Below are 15,210 nucleotides of genomic sequence, written 5' to 3' on the forward strand. Positions count from 1 at the left end.
CAGCCACGTGGCAGAGCAGACCTTCTGGTTTCCCTTAACCTCCTGCTCTCTGCCTGGGCATCCCTTCCCAGTAAAGTCTCTTGCTTAGTCAGCATGTGTGTCTTCTCAGATAATTCATTTCTGAGTGTTAGACTGAAGAGGAAAAGTTAGAATTTTACATAACCTCCTGCTCCTTGTGCCTCTGTAATTCAACTTGCTTCTTGCAAAGTCTGGATCACATAGGTCTCAGAAAGTGAGGGTCACAGTCTAGGAACTGGAGCTTATCTCGCTCACCCTTGTCCTGCTCTTTGCAATCACCCAGCCCCTGCAAACCCACAAACCTGCTTAATCATGTCAGTCCATGTATGAAAACTCTGTAACCCCTTTGTTCAGGGCCCAGAGCTTGAAGTGTTAACTCCTCTGGGCCCACTGGCATAATAAACTCAAGTTCTCCAATTCTCCAAGTACAGTGCTTGGTTTCTCGAGTACTGATTTCTGCAACATTTCTGGAGGCCCCAGCGAGATTCCAATCACACCAGCCCCTTGACCTGCTGGACTCGTGGCTCGGCTGGGGTGGAGCACAGGAACCCTGAGATGAACGAGGAGGCGCGCCACCTGACGGTATTCCGGGTTCTCTTTAGGACCGGTGTTCTGATTCTCTGGACAGCCAAGCCCTGACTGGACTCATTGGAGGGATGGACCGACTCACCAGAAATGGCCACAGGATCAGGTAAGGCCCCAGGGCCATTCCTCAGTCAGGTCCTACTACAACGGTTACAAAAGGAGACTGATCACCTCCTTGGAGCTCCCAGGAAAGCAGCATCAGATAGGGAGAACTGGGGACTCAGGAGAAGGGAGGCATTGTGACTGATAACCTCCTTAGAGCTCCCAGGAAGGGAGCAACAATTCAGGAAACCTGGGGACTCAGGAGAAGGGAGGCATTGTGATAGCCTCTGAATGATGGTGAGTGAGTGAGTGCTGATTGAACTGAGTGAGAGAAATTTTTCTTTTTGGAAACTGCAAAACCAATTCTTTTTGCATATGCAATTAAAAACAACTAGCTTGTTAAAAGGCTTGCCTAGGAAAAAGCCTGAAGTTAACCCTTTCCATGTCCTTGAAATACACATGCAACTTTGCCTGAGACCTCAGCCTTAGGCAAATTAGAACTTCAAGCAAAGGGAAAAAAAAGTGGGGGTCAAAGAGATATTTTAAATCTCAAACAGAAAACTATGAGATCTCTGTCTATCTGGATTTATGTATGTCTCAGTGTATGTCTTTTTTTTTTTTTTCTGATAGTATTGTTCAAGTTGTAAAGGAGTTCTAATTTAATTGGCCTATGGCACCTCACTCCAGTACTCTTGCCTGGAAAATCCATGGACAGAGGAGCCTGGTGGGCTACAGTCCATAGGGTCGCTAAGAGTCGGACGCAACTGAACAACTTCACTTTCACTTTTCACTTTCATGCATTGGAGAAGGAAATGGCAACCCACTCCAGTGTTCTTGCCTGCAGAATCCCAGGGATGGTTGGGAGCCTGGTGGGCGGCCGTCTATGGGGTCGCACAGAGTCGGACACGACTGAAGCGACTTAGCAGCAGCAGCAGCAAAGAAAAGTAAGCACTCACAAATCAAACAAGTCTAAATACAAGAAAAACTAACCTAAATAAATTTCAGATTCATGTGAACTGGGAAATATTCAATATTAAATATCTAGTATTAATGGTTTTTTTTTGCTAATCTGATAAGGAAAATAAGATGTATGTTTTTAATAAAGAAGATATAAAAATAAAATTATATTTTATAAAGGGAAAAGAAAGTAGGTCTGATTTACAGGTGGCTGTTACAGAAAGTGATTAAAAAGTTTGTGGAAAGTGGACCCTGAAAAAAAAGTTTTGTGCACGGTTAGGACTAACTAAGTTTAAATTTAATTAAGTTCACCGAAATGAGTTTAAAGTAAGCTGGTGCAAAACTTGAATTCGGCCTTTCTCTCTGTTAAGAGAACATACTTTCTTCAGATGTTGAATTGCTTCTAATAATAGATTTAAATTTCTTTACTTCTTAATTGATCTGTTCTATACTTGCCTTTGAAATCTTTTGTTACCATTGGCTAAGTAAATAACTATCATTTCACAGTGACTTACATGATCCTACCTGACTGTTATAAATCCTTTTGATATTTATTGACAAAACTTTCTAAATAACTTGACTTCTAGCTAACTTCAGGATGCTTCAGAGGGCCCCTGAGACATCCCAAAGAATTATTAAGGTACCTGGGTTCCTTGGACATGTTAAATTACGTGAGAAGTATTGTTGAAGGGGTGATAATTCTTTTCAGATTATACTGTATGATTGATGTTGCTAATATAGATATCTTAAAATTATGTGAAATTCATATAGATCTGATATGCCCTGATAAAACCTGGTAATTATAATTCTAGTTATCATATTAAAGTGTTATGACCAGGTTTCTTTGTCAACTGCAGTGGAATCAGATTTTAAACATTCCTTCTCATGCCTTTAGTATACTGCTGGTCCTTCAAGATTTATGGAAAAGACTTTCTAAGATTAAGCAGATAAACAAATTATGTTATTGATAAATAGTAAGCTGGTACCAGACTGGAATTTGGTCTTCTATCTATTTAGAGAACAAAGTTTTCTTAGACTACAGCTTTAGATAAAAGATTATGAATTTCTTTGCCTTTAACTGATTTATATTTGTTTTTAAAATCTTTTTGTTACTTTGCTAAAGTAAATAAACATTATTTAAGATTATGGTACATGTAGGCAAAGCTCATTCTGCTTCTACAAAAAGAATAACCCCTCATGGTTAGACTTTTGCTATCTTGATATCTTTAAAACATGGCAATAGTCTGCTCCTAAATCAGGAAATTAAAAATGGATAAACAGCAGCTAAAAATCAAAGAGTCAGGGCTATGGGAAATCCAAGATGGCCACTTGGCTTTTCCTGGCTCCCTGAAAGACCTTATTTTTATTTGATGGGTTAAAGCCTCCCCTGGCTACAGTATTAATCCCCTCACAATGAGTTCTCCAAAAAAAGAAAAAATTATGTTTCACTGAATACTGAGTCCTAGTTTTGTTAATTAAGGTCTGTGCTTAAGACTCACTTCTGATATAGTTCCTTGTTATGTTATATTGCTAAAAAGTTTAATTAAGTTATTAAAAAGGACATTCTAAGATTGGTTCTAAAGCTTATCTCAGTAACCAATCTTTGGATAAAAGTTAGATGCTCCATGATATACAACCAGGAGATTAACACTTAGCTATAATCATTTAACTGACTCAGATGGCCTGGGGTATACCGGGCTATACCCAATGAAAGTTCTTGACTTAAATTCTTGCTTGTGACCTTACTAATAACTGCTAGCTATATTATTTTCTATGTAGCCTGCTTCAGAAGATTATTTCTTATGTTACCAAACATGTGACTGAGCCCATGATAAAATGCTGATATGCAGTTCCATATGAGATCAATAATTGTAATAATGTAACTCTAGATATGGGAAGAAGCAACAAGAGGAAATATGTTCCTAGACCAAGAGGCTAGTAAGACATGTATGGTCCAGAGACTTTTGCTACTTACAAGGCCTGGCCTAGTGACAACACATTGGAGTGGCCTGTCAATGGAATCTTTGTTAGACCTGGGAATAAGTCTTCCTAGCACCGTGGGACACAATTACCATGAAATGCCCCCAAAACATGGTCAAATAAGTGGCTATGAAGGGACTCTGCTGACTGGAAGTTGGCCCTTGCCAGCTGCCTCTGCAAAGATTAAATCATGACCACTACAAGATGCTGACCTTCAGCACCCCCTTGCAAGGAATTCAGGGTGGAGACAAAAAATAAGGCACTCTACACTCTGGGAAAAACCCAGAAAACAGGCCTTCACATAGTCAGATGTTTTCAGGTAAAGATTTTCATGAGTCCAAATTCTTGCATCTGCTCATACCTAGAGAAGCACTAATGTCACAAATCACTGTCTACTGGCTAGCCCCACAACAGCTTTCCTGCTTCTATTAATCTTCGGGCCATATATCTTTAACTTTCTTGTCAAGTTTGTTTCTCCAAGTAGTAGTATGACAAGAATTTCCCTCGGCCAATACCCAGACAGTGATGGAACAAGCTGCCTTATTCTGTGGACTCTCGTTTCCCTCTGTAAATGCACCGCAAGGTCCTTAGGCTATTCTCCCCTTGAGATCTCATATGGGAGACCACCCCCAGTGATTGTAGAGCTCAAGGGAGACCACCAACAACTAGCTGACCTGGAATTGTCCCAACACCTCCAGGCCCTGGGAAAAGTCTTCCACCATATTGCCCAATAAACCTTAGAGAGGACACCTATTCCTTTGGGCAATTGGGTTCATCCCTATCAGCCAGGAAATGAGGTATGGGTTAAAGATTAGAAAAAAAAAAAAATTTCAGCCAGTATGGACAGGCCTTCATGTGGTTGTCCTGGAAACCCCTACTGCTGTTAGAGTTACAGGCATCATCCCTTGAATCCACCACACCAGAGTCAAGAAAGCAGCTACTTTCTGTGATGAGGACACCTGGAAAGCAGTTCAGGACCCCAAAAACCTCCTCAAGGTCTGATTCCAAAGACAATGGCCCTTAACAAAGGATGCTGAGCCCTGCTCTAGTCAGTTCGGAAGCTGACTAGTCAACACATAGCAGAAGCTTGAGGATTCTTCAGCCTTGCTCCAGTCACACTCCAGCAGCTGGCTGGTCAATGCACGGCAGAAGCTTGAGGAATCCAGCTATCAAAATATAGATGGATTTTCATTATCCACCCTGGCCTCTAACCCTAATTGGTATTATTTCTATGCTCTTCATTACAGGGCCAACTAGACTCCCCGGCTGAGGTGGTTTCACAGAATAGGAGAGGGCTAGACCTACTGACGGCTGGAAAGGGAGGACTCTGCCTCTTCTTGAACGAAGAATGCTGCTTTTATGTAAACCAATCAGGAGCAGTCAGGGACATAGCCCAACAGCTACGGGAACAAATCATGAAGAGGAGGGAGGAACTAGCTAATTCCTGGGGTAGCTGGAACAATATCTGGAGCTGGCATCATGACTTCTCCCTTTAACCGGTCCTCTCTTCATGTTCTTTGCAACGCTCTTGTTTGGCCCTTGTATTCTCTATGCTATTACCCAGGTCATAACCTCTCGAACTGAATCCATAAAGCTACAAATGATAATAGCTCAAATATAGCCCCCTAAGCAATGGAGAGCTCTGCATGTCCTACCAAAACATGATATGATGCTTTCTACAATGAGTAATAGAAGCATCAAGAAAGGGGAAATGAAGAGGAAAAGTTAAAATTTTATATAACCTCCTGCTCCTTCTGCCTCTGTGACTTGACTTGCTCCCTGCAAAGTCTGGATCACATAGGTCTCAGAAAGTGGGGACTCAACAATACTAGGAACTAGAGCTTATCTCACTCACCCTTGTCCTACTCTTTGCAATTGCCCAGCCCCTGCAAACCTGCAAACGTGCTTAATCATGCTTGTCCATGTATAAAAACTCTGTAACCCCTTTGTTTGGGGCTCAGAACTTGAAGTGTTAGCTCCTCTGGGCCCGCTGGCATAATAAACCTGAGTTCTCCAAGTTTCCGAATGTGGTGCTTGGTTTCTCAAGCACTGGTTTCTGCAACAAGACAAGTGCCTCCTTTCAGGCCCTGGAAGGGGTCCCTCCTGCATCACTCTCACTGCCAGTGTTGTAGCCACCCGTTCCGGGAAACAAACTCACTCAGAAGGACAATGCAGATAGTGAAGTGCAGTTTATCACACCTGCGGGCCCAAGGCAGGGTCTCCTCTTAGCCAAGGACCCCAACCAGTTTTTGTGAAAACCTTATATACCCTAAGTGTACACGCCCAAACCCACCTCCCCAAATTCCTTGAAACTAGTCTGAACAAAGGAAAAGAAAGATACAATCAAAGTTAACCCGTGATTCATATGCTTTAAGCCTGGGTAGTTAACAGTGGACAATTATCAATAGGCCTGTGGTCATACCCCAATAAGCATAATAGAATTTATGATTCTATTTGGTTACACAGATAATTAGGGTATTCTTTTAGGCAATGGAGAGTCTAGGCATGAGCCCTGGGGTTCTTCCATCCGGGGGGCCTGGTTTTCCAGTTGGTATGTTGTTTCCATAGATACTGGGCATATAGCTCAAAGTCCACAGTCCGGCCCAAGATGGAGTCCTGCTTTCAAGATGGAGCCTGTTCTGTCTGTTTCCTCCTTCACCATAGCCTGACTTAAGTCTCTAGCCAGGGAACTGAAATCCGGCTGCAAGCCACTGCAGGTTGAGGCCACCTGAGATCAAGAGGATTTCTATCCCTCCAACTAAATTGAAGGATCTAATTGTCCTGATGTGCAGGAGTTAGTCACTCAGTCATGTCCAACTCTTTGTGACCCACTGGACTCTAGCTCACCTGGTTCCTCTGTCCGTGGAATTCTCCAGGCAAGAATATTGGTGTGGGTTGCCATTCCCTTCTCCAGGGGATCTTTCCAATCCAGGGATTGAACCCACATTGCAGGCAGATTCTTTACCGTCTAAACCACCAAGGAAGCCCAGTTTTCCTGATAGACTATCAAAAATCATTTTTGATAAGAGATGACTGTGACTTTTGGCATAGAACTTGGAAGACAAACTGTTAAAAAACAAAAATTCGGCCAAGTAAATTGACTGTCTTTGGCTTTATTCAATGATTCAGAGATCAGGAAGCATCCTCTCTGGCAAGCAGAAAGGTGCTTCAGGAGCTTTGAAACAAAATGAAGCTTTTGCACAGAAGGAGGGTGGGGCAAGGAAGTTATTAACAAAAGAAAAGAAATGGTTTCAGGGCGGTCATATTCTTTTGGGGGGAGGGTGATGATCTACCATGCAAATTACCTCTTCTTCCTTGGGAGGTAGAGAGGGTACACGGGACAGATAATATTAACGAAGCCGACAGGAAATTCCAGACTGGCCAATTAAGACTACATTCTAGGCGAAAGTTGAGACTGCAATTAGTTCAGTTCAGTCGCTCAGTCGTGTCCGACTCTTTGCAACCCCATGAATCACAGCACGCCAGGCCTCCCTGTCCATCACCGTCTCCCAGAGTTCACTCAGACTCACGTCCATTGAGTCGGTGATGCCATCCAGCCATCTCATCCTCGGTCGTCCCCTTCTCCTCCTGCTCCCAATCCCTCCCAGCATCAGAGTCTTTTCCAATGAGTCAACTCTTCGCATGAGGTGGCCAAAGTACTGGAGCTTCAGGTTTAGCATCATTCCTTCCAAAAAAATCCCAGGGTTGATCTCTTTCAGAATGGACTGGTTGGATGTCCTTGCAGTCCAAGGGACTCTCAAGAGTCTTCTCCAACACCACAGTTCAAATGCATCAATTCTTTGGCACTCAGCCTTCTTCTTCACAGTCCAACTCTCACATCCATACATGACCACAGGAAAAACCATAGCCTTGACTAGATGGACCTTAGTCAGCAAAGTAATGTCTCTGCTTTTGAATATACTATCTAGGTTGGTCATAACTTTTCTTCCAAGGAGTAAGCGTCTTTTAATTTCATGGCTGCAGTCACCATCTGCAGTGATTTTGGAGCCCCACAAAATAAAGTCTGACACTGTTTCCACTGTTTCCCCATCTATTTCCCATGAAGTGATGGGACCAGATGCCATGATCTTCGTTTTCTGAATGTTGAGCTTTAGGCCAACTTTTTCACTCTCCTCTTTCACTTTCATCAAGAGGCTTTTTAGTTCCTCTTCACTTTCTGCCATAAGGGTGGTGTCATCTGCATATCTGAGGTTATTGATATTTCTCGCAGCAATCTTGATTCCAGCTTGTGTTTCTTCCAGTCCAGAGTTTCTCATGATGCACTCTGCATAGAAGTTAAACAAGCAGGGTGACAATATACAGCTTTGACGTACTCCTTTTCCTATTTGGAACCAGTCTGTTGTTCCATGTCCAGTTCTAATTGTTGCTTCCTGACCTGCATACAGATTTCTCAAGAGGCAGGTTAGGTGCTCTGGTATTCCCATCTCTTTCAGAATTTTCCACAGTTTATTGCGATCCACACAGTCAAAGGCTTTGGTCTGGGTTTGGTATTGAAACCAAGCAGGAACCCTATGGGGCTCCTGGGCAGGAAAGCCTTTCTGTGCCCCCCATCTTTTGACCTTCCCTGAGTTCCACAGGGCAGGTTCAAACAGTGCTAATCAGGGAAGGGAGGGGATGCAGAGACAAAGGATGAACAGTTGGAAAACAATAACGCAGCCTTGGGGCAGGGTCCTGGTTCCCCCTCAAGGGATACACAGGACAGTTTCTTTGAGCTCTTCTAGAGAACTAAATCTCCCAATCAACTGAGGATAGTGTTGATGAAGTGTTCTTCATTCCAGAGAGAAGGTCACATTGGGACTTCCCTAGTGGCCCAGTGGTGAAGACTCTGTGCTTCCATTGCGGGGGGTATGGGTTCAATCCCTGGTTCAGGAACTAAGATTCCATATGTTACAGTGCAGCCAAAAAAAGAAAAGAAACAAAAAGAAATAATAGAGAGAAGGTCACAGTTTGATAACCTCAAGAAGCTCATCAGGAGGCTACCTGAGGCCAGGTTAAAGGATGCAGACCCTGCACACACACTGATTCTTAGCAGCCGCACCCTGGAACCATCACTATAAAACTTCTCACCAAAACCACCCAGGTTGCAAAACACAGTTTGGAAGGACACAAGCCCACTGTGCCTCCCTTTGGCTGGCAAAGCAATAATGCTATTCTTTTCTACTTCACCCAAAACTGTCTCTGAGATGCGATTCAGCTCTGGTGCCCAGGGGCTGAATTTTTGGCATCTGTATCATGAACTTTAGCACAAGTGATGCCTTTGAGGGGTTTTTCTGGTGGCTCAGATGGTAAAGAATCTGCCTGTAATGCAGGAGACCTGGGTCCTATCCCTGAGTCATGAAGAGCCCCTGGAGAAGGGAATGGCAACCCACTCCAGTATTCTTGCCTGGAGAACTCCATGGACAGAGGAGCCTGGTGGGACTACTGGGGACCTGTGGTTTCTCTCTTTAACAACTCAAAAGAATTGGGTAGCATCTGAAACAAAACCCCTCCCATTCCCATCTACTTATTTATGTGAGAAAGTCTTCCCAGAACTTACATCTACATAAATGGAAAATAGAAATAGAACTGATGCTGCGTTCTTTCAATAATAAACACGCATGAGTATGCACTAATGGAGGGAGAAACCTTATACATCTCTATTCGTGAAGATACATTTCCAATAACATTTTACTCTTTGTTTAATAATTAATGTAATTTGCAAAAATGTTCTGTTGTTGAGTCAGTTGTGAACTGCTGATAATCATGATGATAACTCAATTCTGAAGCCCTTTTTATTTTTATTTATTTTTTTTTTTTTGAAGCCCTTTTTAATACTTAGAGTCCATGTGTTATACTGTGCTGTGTATGGTTGCTTAGTTGTGTCCAACTCTTTGCGGCCCATGCCCAGAGGGGATTATGGCTTTCCGTATTTCTGTTTACATCTATATCTTCATCGCAGGCAAAGAATGTGTTTTTTATATTGAGACAAGATTGAGAGAGAGAAGTGGAGTGGAAATATTGTTGTAGCCACGCGTTCCGGGCAACAAACTTACTCAGAAGGACAATGCAGATAGTGGAGTGCAGTTTATTACACTGGTGGGCCCAAGGCAGAGTCTCCTCTTAGTCAAGGACCCCGACCAGCATTTGTGAAAATCTTTTATACCCCATGTGTACGTGTCTGAACCCACCACTCCAGATTCCTTGAGACTTACATAAACCAAGGAAAATACAATCCCAATAACCCCATCATTCACCTGCTATGTGCTCATGTGCTCGAACAGTCAATTAGCCAATAATCAATAAACTCGAGGTTACACTCCTATTGATACAGAAAAATTTGTGGCCTGTCTGGAGGAAGGGGTGAGTAGTGTATGTTTCCTCTTAGGCGATGAGTAACCTAGATACGATCTTCAAGGTTCCCCCATCTGGAGGGGGTCTTATCCTTCTGTTGATGTTTTCATAGGCACTAAACACAGAGTTCAGAGTCCATTGGAAAGGTGGCCGGGCATGATCAGCATGAACAGGCCTAAGATGGAGTCCAGGCCCTATGAATTCCTTCTTCCATATGAGTTCAAAGTAAAAAAGAACCATATCAAACATATTACTTTAAGAATCATTTATGTATTTATATAAATGTTTTGATAATGGGTATTAAAGGAAACCAGAATATGTCATCCCAAATTATGCTTCTTTTACATAAGAAAAAGCTCTCTCTACTCTCCTCCCTCTTACTAAAGGTGAGGTGTAGATTTTCTTTTATTGGAGACCACTCTAGACTCTTATCAGCCCAGAGGTGGCACAAGAGGAATCAGCAAACAAACTTTAATTTCTCCCATATATTTATCTTCCCAGTCTGCTGCCCTTGGAACCTTAAAACCATTTCCCTTGTCCCGTCATTTTCTGCTAATGTCTTGTTCTTTGTTGGAGATGCTAGATAAGCCCAAGTTTTGGTCACTGCTTTGAGTTACTCATCCCTGAGTTTCTCCCATGCAACTAGGAGATAAACATGCTAATAAATTTCTGTTTTTCTTTCATTAATCTGTCTTTTTTTAAAAATAGCACCCCAGCAGAGAACCTAGAAGATGAAAGGGAAAAAAGACTTTTTCCCTCTTCTATGTAGTATAAGGAACTTCTCGGGTGGTGCTAGTGGTAAAGAACCCACTTGCCAGTGCAGGAGACATAAGAAACACAGGTTCAATCCCTGGGTCAGAAAGATCCCTCGGAGGAGTGCATGGCAACCCACTTCAGTATTCATGCCTAGAGAAGCCCCATGACAGGGGAGCCTGGCAGGCTACAGTTCACAGGGTCTCAAAGTCAGACACAACTGAAGCAACTTAGCATGCACAAAGACATAATTATTTCAGACATCCAACAATAATATTTTAGAGAAATAAACTATTGGACAGTCATTCAATGAAATACTCTGGGCAACCACTAGAAATGATAGTGGAGGAAACTACTTAATGATACGAGAAAATGCTCATAATATATTGAAGTTCTAAGTGAATGCTAAAAAATAGTGTATAAATTGCAAGCAATTTTACTTTTAAAAAAATACAAAATATATTCCATAGCTTGACAAGGCATCAACCAACTCCTGCATCCAATTCATTTTGGGGAAACAAATGCTTCATGAATTTGCTGGGGTTTCTACTGAAGACTCATCCTCCAAGGGAAGAACTTGTTTAGTTCATGGTTATTTTTAAAGCCATGGTGCAAGCTGGAAAAGAGATGTGTTTGCCAACAAAGTTCCCTCAGTCGAAGCTATCAGTATCAGTAACCTCAGATATGCAGATGACACCACCTTTATGGCAGAAAGCGAATAACTAAAGAGCCTCTTGATGAAAGTGAAACAGAAGAGTGAAAAAGTTGGCTTAAAACTATCTGGTCTCATCACTTCATGGCAAATAGATGGGGAAACAGTGGAAACAGTGACAGACTTTATTTTTTTGAGCTCCAAAACCACTGCAGATGGTGACTGCAGCCATGAAATAAAAAGATGCTTACTCCTTGGAAGAAAAGTTATGACCAACCTAGATAGCATATTAAAAAGCAGAGACATTACTTTGCCAACAAAAGTCCATCTAGTCAAAGCTATGGTTTTTCCATTAATCATGTATGGATGAGGGAGTTGGACTATAAAGAAAGCTGAGCACTGAAGGATTGATGCTTCTGAACTGTGGTGTTGGAGAAGACTCTTGAGAGTCCCTTGGACTGCAAGAGGATCCAACCAGTCAATCCTAAAGGAAATCAATCCTGAATATTATTTGGAAGGACTGATTCTGAAGCTAAAACCCCAATACTTTGGCCACTTGATGTGAAGAACTGACTCATTGGAAAAGACTTTGATGCTGGGAAAGATTGAAGGCAGGAGGAGAAGGGGACAACAGAGCAAGAGATGGTTGGATGGCATCAGTGATTCAGTAGACATGATTTTGAGCAAGCTCTGGGAGTTGGTGATGGACAGGGAGGCCTAGTGTGCTGCAGTCCATGGGGTCATGAAGAGTCAGACACGACTGAGTGACTGAAATGAACTGAACTGAGTCAAAGCTATGGTTTTTCCGGTAGTCTTGTATGGATGTGAGAGTTTGACCATAAAGAAAACTGAGCGCTGAAGAACTGATGCTTTTGAACTGTGGTGTTGGAGAAGACTCTTGAGAGTCCCTTCGACGGCAAGGAGATCCAACCAATCCATCCTAAAGGAAATCAGTCTCGAATATTCATTGGAAGGACTGATGCTGAAGCTGAAACTCCAATACTTTGGCCACTGATGCAAAGAAATGACTGATTGGAAAAGACCCTGATGCTGGGAAAGATTGAAGGCAGAAGGAGAAGGGGATGACAGAGGATGAGATGGTTGGATGGCATCATCAACTCGATGGACATGAGTTTGAGCAAGCTCTGGGAGTTGGTGATGGACAGGGAAGCCCAACATCCTGCAGACCATGGGGTCACAGAATCAAACATGACTGAGCAACTGAACTGAACTGCAATACATTTAGGTAAGATATCTTACCAATTTAAACATGTAGACATGACATCCACACAGTGGGTCAGAACATAAAGAGCCATGATTCTAATACAGAATGGATAAGGATTGTGATTAATCTTTGAACATTTTGATCTATGGAACTTTTTAATTTAATTTTTTAAATGTTCGTAACATTGATCACCCTTGGCTAGAAGATTGAGAGACACAGTAATCGTTTTCCGAATGTTAGGAAGATTGAAAGGAGAGAGAAAACACCTTGAAAAACTCACGGAAACTAAGTGAAATTCCCCGTGGATAAATGCGGAAACCACTGGCTAGGTTTGAAAAGCGAGGACAGCTACTTAATATGCTTAGCAACGCTTTGGAACTCAAATACATTTTACCAAATAAATCATTCACCATTGTTTGAGGCCTGCAGCTCCCCTGGACATGGCAGAACAAACACTTCTGTGTGCCAAGAATGGGAAAGTCCAGGCCAGCCAGTTCCCTCTGGACCAGCACATTAGTGGGTGGTGTGCGAGGCAGAACATCCCTTGTTCCCTTACCCCACACCATCACCCAGTGTGCAGAGGAGGGGAGTGTTTAATAACTGGGGCAGAGCCAGCTTCCAAAGCAGGGTTAACAACTCCCAAGCAACCCCATTCTGCATCCTGTAGCTACAACCACAGGAACTCAACAAGGGCGACACGCCAACAAGACCTCCAAGATACAAGTTAGGAGTAATTCTGACTTCACATTTCCCCTGGTGTGCCCCACAGCTCAAGCAAACACAATTGATAAACCTGCAAAAATGTTTCTCTGATAGAACGCGTACCCTTCTGGATGACTCCAGAAACCATGGGCCCTTTACAACATCAAGATGTTTGTGTGTGTCCAGTTGCTCAGTCATGTCCGACTCTTTGTGGCCCTGTGGATGGACTGTAGTCTGCCAAGCTCCTCTGTTCATGGGGTTTTCCTGGCAAGAATACTGGAGTGGGTTGCCATTTCCTCCTTCAAGGGATCTTCCCAACTCAGGGAGCAAACCCAGCCTTTGAGTTTCAGTTTTAGAGTCTGCTTCATCTCATTTTGCATTTTAAAAGACATTTACTGAGTGCTTACTAGGGTCTACGTACACAATAGATGTTTGAGATACAAAAAAAAAGAAAAAAAAAAAACAAGACAGCTTTCTTCTTAGGAAGTTACAGTTCAGAAGAGGAGATACTGAAAACAACCACTGTAATTCAAGACAGAATCAACCAAGTAATCAAGATCATTGTTACTTCATCATCAAAATACTTTGTGTCATTGAGTGCCTATTACATGCTAGAGAGGCAGTACTTTACAGGTATCATCTCATTTAATACCAGAACAACTTATGAGAATTTCCAATTATTCATTTTACAGATTAGAAAACAGAGGCTTAGAAAGTTTGGGTAACTGGTTCAGCATCTTAACGTAAACATGTGGCAGTCCCAGGACACAAATCTGAGTCCGTCTCCAGAGCCTCCATTTATTTCCATTCCTTTACACCAACATAGGATATGAGCAGACTCTTATGGGGCTGGGGAAGCAACTCTGAGAAGAAAATCAAGGAAGGCTTTATGGAGGAGGTGGCATTGAGCTGGACTTTGATGAGCTCATTTCCAAAAAGTGAGGAAGGGACATGACATCTTCCACTGAAGGAGCTGCCAGGGTAATTGTGTGAAGGCTGGAGTCTAGAGGTCCTACAGGAGACATCCGAAAGTTTGGCAGTGCCAGAATAAATCAACTCTATTGAACTGTGGATGGCAACTTTACTGGTCTTCAAAGAGGCCTCTCTCTGTCCTCACCTGTTCCATAACCCGTATCACTTATCTAAAAATGATCTCAAATTCCTCTTCAGAAACTGGAGAGCAGCCCGTGTTCTTTGGGATATCACGGTGTCACATTGCTTCCTTCTCACTGCCTGTTTCGGTTTGACAAATAACTGGAAAACAAAGGTTGACACACTGGGAGCATGTTTTTTGCTGCTGAAAACTGCCGGTTGCTAAGTAACGCTCTCAAGCTGCTGTTCCATAGGGGTGCTTTCAAAGGGCCAACACAATGGAAGTCCTTACGATAGCTGGGGTGTGGCTTGTCCCGCTGCAGGGAGGCCTGAGAAAACAAGTTCTGCTCCCTGACACTTCCCATGCTCTTCCACGTGGTGCCCTGAGAGCCCTCGTGGACACCCTGGTGGCACTGTGACCTGAAAGGTGAGGCTGGAGAAGCTGGCGGGGCGGGAGCCTGGAGTCCCTGCAAAGCCATGCTAGGTATGGGGCTTGGCCCAGCACTGCACACTCTGAGCACCTTTGGCCAGTTTTTGAACAGAAGGGTATCATGATTTAAAGGGAACTAGGGCTATAATCTAAAAAAAGCTAAAAAAGTCTGTTACCAAACTTAGGTCTGGCTGCTTGCCTTTCAAAAATCAATAATTGAAAGGCAGGTGTTGGCAGAAAGGAAAACGCTGTTTTTGATCAGAATCCTGGCAAACTGGGTACTCAGTGTCTCTGAAAACTGACTTCAAGATTCTGCTTGGCCGTGAAACTTTTAAAGGGAAAGAGGAAGTAATGTCACTGAGATAGGGGATGAGACTTGTAGCCATCCCTGCACTGTGCAGAAGTCCTCGAATTCTTATGATC

The 15,210-nt window shown here is 42.9% G+C and overlaps 1 long non-coding RNA gene across 2 annotated transcripts in view; it reads left to right on the forward strand.

Moving 5' to 3' along the window:
• Window positions 1–372: 372 nt before the first annotated feature.
• Window positions 373–15,210, forward strand: part of LOC138423955 (uncharacterized) — a 43,190-nt gene continuing 28,352 nt past the window's right edge. The window contains exons 1-3 of one of the 2 annotated variants that reach the window (XR_011250538.1): window positions 373–709; window positions 2,190–2,242; window positions 4,830–5,599. This is a non-coding gene — a long non-coding RNA (uncharacterized lncRNA). Of the gene's footprint in view, window positions 710–2,189; window positions 2,243–4,829; window positions 5,600–15,210 lie in introns of those variants that run through there. The other variant, XR_011250539.1, reaches the window with a different exon arrangement.

Source organism: Ovis canadensis, chromosome 18, assembly GCF_042477335.2.
Source record: "Ovis canadensis isolate MfBH-ARS-UI-01 breed Bighorn chromosome 18, ARS-UI_OviCan_v2, whole genome shotgun sequence".
NCBI classification, from domain to species: Eukaryota; Metazoa; Chordata; class Mammalia; order Artiodactyla; family Bovidae; genus Ovis; species Ovis canadensis.